Source organism: Apteryx mantelli, chromosome 3, assembly GCF_036417845.1.
Source record: "Apteryx mantelli isolate bAptMan1 chromosome 3, bAptMan1.hap1, whole genome shotgun sequence".
Classification (NCBI taxonomy): Eukaryota; Metazoa; Chordata; class Aves; order Apterygiformes; family Apterygidae; genus Apteryx; species Apteryx mantelli.
This window is the reverse complement of record NC_089980.1, coordinates 87,137,391-87,145,382: the sequence shown is the minus strand read 5'-3', so window position 1 is coordinate 87,145,382 and position 7,992 is coordinate 87,137,391.

Below are 7,992 nucleotides of genomic sequence, written 5' to 3'. Positions count from 1 at the left end.
AATGGTAGCTTCTAGGTATTTCAGGTCTTCCACAGCTATTGAAAATGCCCAACTAAGTCTTCTGTTAGAAGAAATTCCAGCTTACAGCAACAAAAGGTCTTGTCATAGTTAAACAAGTTAGTGGCAACTTACCTCTGAAGAACTGCTGTGTTTTCAAGACCAACCTTCACAAAACTAAAGATTATCTTTAGGCTGTGGGGACTCAAATAGTTAATGCGAGTTTTTCTATTTTTGATCACTTTGCCTGAAACTGCCAGGCAGTAAAATGACTTGGCCTAAAAGAATTGTAATGTTCACATTTTTCATTTAACACTTCTCCTTTCTTGTAACTGGTGCTGGTAACAGGCACCAGAATGTGGTATCTAGGTCATTCCACACAATACCAATTAGAGCAACACAAAGGCAAAATTTTCTGTAGACAGTAGCCAAACTAGATGTCTGTATTTTTGATAGTGCAGTGGAAGAAAGGCTGTACATTGAAGCCAGACAATTCCCCTTAATCAATTTATCACTTACAGAAATGGAATAACCACTGAGGAGGAGGGATGGATGTCCTTGGGGTGGCAGATTGGAAGATGGAGTCAAACAAAGTCCTGTTTTTCCTCTTAGCGAAACTTAGCTTGACAGAAGCTCAGATTAAGATGGAATTGGAGGGGAAAAATAAGTTGAAAGGGGCTTCTGTAGGTCATCCACCCTTAGATGCATACTGTTCTGTCTCATGGATTTGTGCATGTCCAGCTTAAGTAGTCCCTAACTTGATCCAGGACAGGGAGCACGTCTTCCCTCAAACTTTGTGGTGGTGCATAAAGATTGGTGTTGGCTTGAGAGGAGACCTCCTCAGTGAAGACTGAGGTTGAGGGTACTGAGTATCTCAGCTTCTCTGTGTCCTTAGGTGCTAGGTCATCTGCTCTGTTCAGCAGTGGGCCCGCTGGTTTTCCTTTTGCTGCTGTTGCGTACCTGTGGAGGTCTTTGGTATGTCACAGTTCTGCGACTGAACTTCTGTTTCTATTTTTATCTCTGCATGCTTAGGAAGTGCTTTATATGCTTCCATGGCAGTTTGCTCTCACTTGTATCTCTTCAGCATTTTTTTGCATTTGAGCTCAGTCTGGAGTGATCAGTGTCTGGAGTCGCACTATCCCATTAAAAGAAGAGGTGAGTTTCGAAGTTAACAGAAGCAAATGCAAATTTAGGAGTAAAGGCGATAGGCTGGCTAGTGCTTATAAATGGTAAGGTGAGATGGCTGGTGCCATCATCATAGAATGTGTGCATGGCGGGGGGCACATGTGGACTGCAGTTAGCACTAGTATGCCAGGCAAAGGGGCAAAGAGCCAGTCTGGGTGTCTGAGCACCCCAATGTAATTTCAACTCAGAATGGGAAGAGTAGCCCACACTGATACTTGCAACAAACCATTCTAATAGGCATTAAAGCCAGCAGATTTCAGTCCTAGGCCTCTCTACCTTAATATGTTGAGTCAGAAGAGAAGAATCTGCTCTAGTACTCTGCTCTGGCTGCAGAACAACTCTAGAAATGGGTAGTAGCTGTCAGATTCTGGTTTCTTCCTTGGTGGTACAGGGTACTTGTTGACAGAGAAATGTTGAATGAATTGCCTTTTTTTTTTTCCTCCTTCTTCTGGACTTCCCAACTGGGGTGATGCAGACAGATTTCCCCAGTGAAAATTCCCGGAAGCAATGGCACCAAAGGCACAAGGCTTGGAACCACTTCAGGAGAATGTCCTCAGCATTGTATTTTTCCCTAGCTGTACAGCCAAAACTGTTGGAAGTGGGAAAAAAAATTGCTTCCAAATACAGTATTTATAATCTGAAGCTTGCTGAAGTGTTAAAGTAGAGGAGACAGATGCTTGTGGCCAAAGCCTGGAAAGAACAGGATAGTTTAGTGATGACCTATTCAGTTCCCATGAAAACATGGTAATGACAGTTTAGTAGAAAAGTTAATGAACAGCTGAGAAACTGCTCTGCCTCAGCTACATGGAATTATAAGCAAATGAGATCCACATGTAAGGAATGCAGAGGAAGAGGATCTCTGCATGTTAAAGACTCAGGTTAAAAAAAAAACAAAAAAACTCCCACTTCTAAATGCCTGTGCATCCACAGTGCAAATGTACCTGCAGCCAAGCACTTGGAAGAGAGGCTGTCATCAGAAAACTTGTGAGACTCAAGTATAGCATACATTTTCTGAAACATTGTTCCATTCAACTTTCAACTGCATGTTTAATTTCAGAAGTAACTAGTGCATTAATTTTTTTTCATGTTTCATTTCATACTGTGGGAGTACTGATGTTGTCCTAGTCCAGTGTTATTTCACATACGTATGGTTCAGGCAGGCCTCTGCTATTCTATTGAGATAATAAGCAATTTTTACCCTAATCTGATCCTTGCCATTAGTACACTACGTGCCCGAAGGGAAGTACTGCTGGAAATAGTAAGTTTTAGCCAATTTTAAAGTTAATGATTTAATTACCCATTACTTCTTTGCACACTGTACTTAAAATATCAAGCTGCTATTAAAAAAAAAAGGGAAGAATCAGGCCATGGAGAGTCTTGCTTCTGCTGCTTGAGAGCTGTATCATAATGCAGATTTTGTGTGCACCTTAAACTTAAGTAATGAAGTACAGAATACATATTTAAAAGAAGAGACTATAAGCAACTTTTTTAGTTCTGCCCTTTTGGCAACTGGTATAAACTTAAAGCGTATGCATAAGTATGATATATATATATATCTCAAAATATAAAGTCACATTTAGGAGCAAATTTGGACACAATGTGCAAATCTTGGCATTTCCATCCATCCAGTTTTCAAATTTTTCCTGCACTGCCCATTTTGTATGATTAACTGTTACATGCAATTTTATGGACACAAATATTACCTGCTAAATATCTTTTGTCTTTTATACCTAAACATGTAAGCTCTGGCACATCAATTACTGTAATCTCATAAACAGCAGCAATGGTTAGACAATCTTTTTACTAGGTCAGGGAGAAGATTACTGAGGTGCAGAAACATAAAGCTTATGCATGATGGACAGTCCTTACCTCTACTCCTAGGCACATATCTGTGCTTTCTAATCTTCTGTGTCTGTTTGAGCAGAAGCAACAGCTCATGGAACATGAGCTGCATAGTGCTCAGCCTTTCTTTGGACGGTCTCACTGGCCAAAAATCGGTACATCCTTGGAGCAGTTACAAGAGCAGCTACTTCCTGTTTATAGCTTCTTAAATGGTTCTCTCCAAAGTGAAACATTCACTGTGATTACAGTCCTGGAATCTCGCTGATCCGAATGCCAAGGTTTGATTTGCCTAGTGGCAGTTAAAAAAGTGCAAGTTACCTTAGCCACTGTTAGGTTGAAAATTGTAGGCGTACCATCACTTTTGAGAGGGGTGAAGAAAATCTGAAAGTGTCATGTCTTTGATATTTGTTTGTCTCAAGTGGAAAAAGAAACATCTATATGTGAATCAGATTCAGAAGTTCATTGGATTTTTGAAAACATTGAACTCTTCATTTCTATGGAGCTATTAGGTTTATGTTTTCATTTGTTGTCTAAAGAAACATACCTGTTTAAAACCAAGACACAGCATACTTCCACAGTGTCTGAAATAAATTCACACTCCAGAAGCTGTGCAGAAAAAGTATCCAAACATTAGGAAAGTACTGCTGCTGTCAATTCACCATTCAGCTTCCTATGTTCCCAAGAACAGGCATGTGGAGATAGAAAACAATGCAATATTTATCCATTCCAATTATATGTACCCCTGTAATGGATAATCAAATATTAGTTCATTCCATCGTCAGAACTTACAGAGACAGCTATGTGTAGACTTCATGAAGCAAATTGCTTTCTCTTTTAAACTAATACATTAATGAATGATTATTGTAACTGAAAGAAAAATCTAAACATATATTTTGTAAAAAAAAAAAAAAAATTTTTAAACAGTTGGATTTAAAACCTGGAGTACCTCAGAGTGCTGTCTATAAAATCATGCACTCATTTAACTTGCAGCTAATGCTGTTATTGATTAAAGTGGTGAAGGATGGGGCCCCGGGAGGTGAACGGTAATGAACATTGACTCTTGTAAACTCACTCCCAGGGAACTCAATGGAACTACTTACAGGACCGCATGTTCCATAATGGAATTGTAATTCAGTGCTACAGCCCTCAGGAACAGCTCTCAACTTCCACATCAATGACAAAAGTAATGGTGCATTTTGAGTAAGACGATCCTCATCAACATTCATTTGAAAATGCAAGAGGACTTAAAAAAAAAATCTTCCCTAAAAATAAGCATAGCTTTTTAACTCTGAAACTGAATAAACAGATAGCATTATTGTTAAATCTGTTTGGCCACTTACATGACTGTTGAGCCACCAACACAAAAAAGTTACAGCTAGCAAATTATTTCATGTACTTTTTAAAAAGAACATAGACTGCATATCTATTATGCTGTTGCACACTATATCTCATCTTCCTGAGAATATTCTTTTTTGTCTTCTAGTATAACATAATGTCCTTATTTCACAATTAACGTTATTGTACAAGTGATTTCTATAGGGTCACTGCTTTATAATTTCAGATATCTTTATATGTACCTCAACATCAGAAAGATGCAAAGTTCTGGTCTGAGTTTGTAAAAAAAACATAAAGGTGGAGTTTCTGACTCTACTGATTTTAATCCCCACGTACAAAATTTCATCCTCTTATGGGCAAAAATTAGGATTTGCTGCTTGTTTTACACTATTGATAATGCTGCACCAAAAAAGCTAAAAAAGAAGTGAGACAACCAGAATAGGATTTAAGAGAATTATTAGTTCCAGTTAGAGGGCTAAATTCCATCCTATTTTACATGTATAGTCCTACTGCAGACAGTAGTTACACAGATGTAACAGATCAGAAAAATGTTTCAGATGCATTTTTCTTGTTCATAAATTCAGTCAGATCAATGAGGTGCCTCTCTGCCATCCGCTTCTTTCAGGAGAGGCACTGGCCTCTGTGACTGCCAAAGGTTATTCTGTAAAATGCAGTACCTGACAGCTCCCTCCACCACACCAGTCACTGTAGCTTTTAGAGCCATCTCTAGTCTCTAAATTTGGACTTGTTTCCTTCAAAGACAGATGTATTCTGACTCTGTCAGTTCTACTAGATTCATTTTTAACAGCACATGATATTAGGGGTTAGAAAATGTTTGTTTTAGCCACATACAAGGTCAGATTTCCAATTACGCAGCTAGAATCCATTTTTTAAAAACGTAGGTAAAACTAGACTATATTTAACTATGAGATTCCTTCTTAGCTGCTCTGGTATCCTGCGGCCAGAATTCCCAACACATGTCCGAGCAGTTACAGCTGGAGGGTCAGCCTATGCAGGTACGACATGCATTTTCAACACTACTTCAGGATCAAACTTAAAACTAAACTGAGGAAGGTCTAGCCCTTGAGGGCTATACTGCAAGGGTACCCTCCTCCAAACTCACTCTGCCTTCTCTGTGCTCAAGATGCCTCTCTCTTTCTCCTGGTTGTATTTCATGCTGCCACTCAAAAGCCAAGATAGTACTGCTGCATTATGTGGGAGGAGAGGGAAGGATGCAAGTGTTTCTAGTCAGTTATTAAAATATTCCTAATACTGTTAGAATATTCTGCAGACCACATGTCATAAAGAGTATTCATTTTACGTTCATTTGATTAGACTTCTAGGTTTTTGTTCTTTATATGCCACATATCATCTAAAAACACATTATTGGCACAGGTGATAGATATGATGCTCTGTCCAAACCATCCCCATCATAGCCCAAATATGCCAATTTTAAGGGTTCTTGGAGACAGGTATTTTCCGGATGTATTCAGATACTGCAGAAGTTGTGTTTTCTTATTTGAAGAGCTAACATTCTATAGTCTCTAATTCTCAAATCTTATTTAGAGAAAAAAATCCTAAGCTCTAAAACAAAAAGACTCTAGTAGGGTTGCTTATTTCAATAAAGACCCAGCCTATCTGATTTCCCCAACTATTTGCAGTATACGTTTAAAACTATGAAAAAAGAAAAAGAAAACAGAAAAAAAAACCTCATTCTTGTTACAGAAAGTACATTTTTACCCAGTGCACTGTAGTGAAAGCTGGCATACCTAAGAAAGAACAAGGCAAAACTACAGAGGCTTCAGGCTGTAAGTGCTGCAGCTCCAGTACCTACAACTGCTGGAGACTGAGCAGGAAACTGCCTAGTTAAAATCAAGTAGGAGTGATGCACAATTGACAAGCAAACAGCCACAGTTACAATTTTCAGTACTCTTGTATGATTAATACTGTTTTTAATGTTAGGATTTAATTTGTTCAGCTGTATTTCACTGTTTTAAGGCAGGCAATCATAATTTTTAATGTTCTAGTTTTAAACTTTGGAAAAAGTTATATATTTGCAGCTGTATTATGTTGTTAAGTACCATGACATGGAAAAGCTGAACAATTTATATTTGTGCCTTTCAACTCTTCCATTTTACGTGCCACTACATAACCGGAAGATATGTTCTCTGATTACCTGCTCTCTTGAAATCGCAGTCTCTTGAGTACTTCATTCCTAAAATATTTAAACTATGCAGACCACCCAGAAGGGCTCAGCAGACAAGAAGTTACCAACCAATGATTATCTCTTCAGCTCCTCATGTTACTGTGTCATGCAGTAGGTAAGAAATGAATCAGCTACAGGAAAAAGCAGTTAAAAACTGCCTATTGATTTTTATTTTTAATAGAGCAGATATTACAAAGACACATAAAAATCGCATGTCTAAACCAGCTTTCATAAAAGTGTCCTGTCTAACCCCTTTTTAAAGAACTGCAATCCTGGTTATTCTTACTCAACTTGGACAATTGCCATCTCACTGAGGCACTTCTCTGTTTCTTGCATTAATAAAGCTTGACTATAGGATTTCAGCACAAAAGCTGACCTATGGATCACATTTGTTTCCTGATCTTACAGATCTCAGTCAAGCAAAGGCACGCAGGAGAGTACTTCATCTCATACAATACAAATAAACTTTGTACGCTAGAGAAACATGCTAGTATTATTTTTAACCCAAAATATATTATTACACATTTGGTTAAAGTTTGTTGAAACCTATGTATAGTCTAAAATAAACATGGAAACACTGTTCAGAAAGCAGAAGGGTGTAAATGGAGAGTGTTGCTTGGTATGATCTTGTGTGTATTTATGTGCCTGTATGTCATGGAGAAGAACACAGAAATATATACAGAAGGAACAGAGAGCCAGCCATAACCGCAGAACAGCTGGTAACACGACCCTGAGAGAAAAGTATAATGATAAAACTGTTGGGCTGAGCGCTGCCTGAGAAAGAGGGGAAGCTCTGAGTAAAGTAAGTCTCCTGCTTGATTTCTTCTGTGTTTAGAGAAGCAGGTCTCTGTATATTCTTTTTAAATGTGCAATGTTGTGTACAAATCCCTGAGGACTTTGACAAATTTGGGGAAAAGCAGAATAAAACCACAAAAAATAGATGATTATAAAAACAGGTGGTCAGTTCATACTGAATCTATCAAGATATTCTTTTTTTTCATTTTACAGGCTGGTGACTCAAGAAGCAAAATCTCTATTCCACATGTAATATATATTTTAGATATAAAATAAATACATGCCTATATATATTTATACATAAATATGCAAACTATAACAAACAAAATATAAATAATTCTAAAATACCATTTTTGTAACACTTCTTCACACATTATTTTAGAATCTTTAGTATTCAAGATTGTTCAAGACTTAGAAGGCACTTTAGATTATTTCGATCACTCTATCTGCAAGTGTAACCAAATTGTCCCAACACTAGCAGTAGAGCCTGAGCTTTAAGACAACAATGCGAAGTCTCTGTTATTCCAGGAACCCATATATCCCAAACAATTAGATTTCTTAATGCACCTGTTCTGCAGGAGGATACATTTTTATGCACCCTGGGATGGCAAGAGAGAATGGAAAGCTATGCC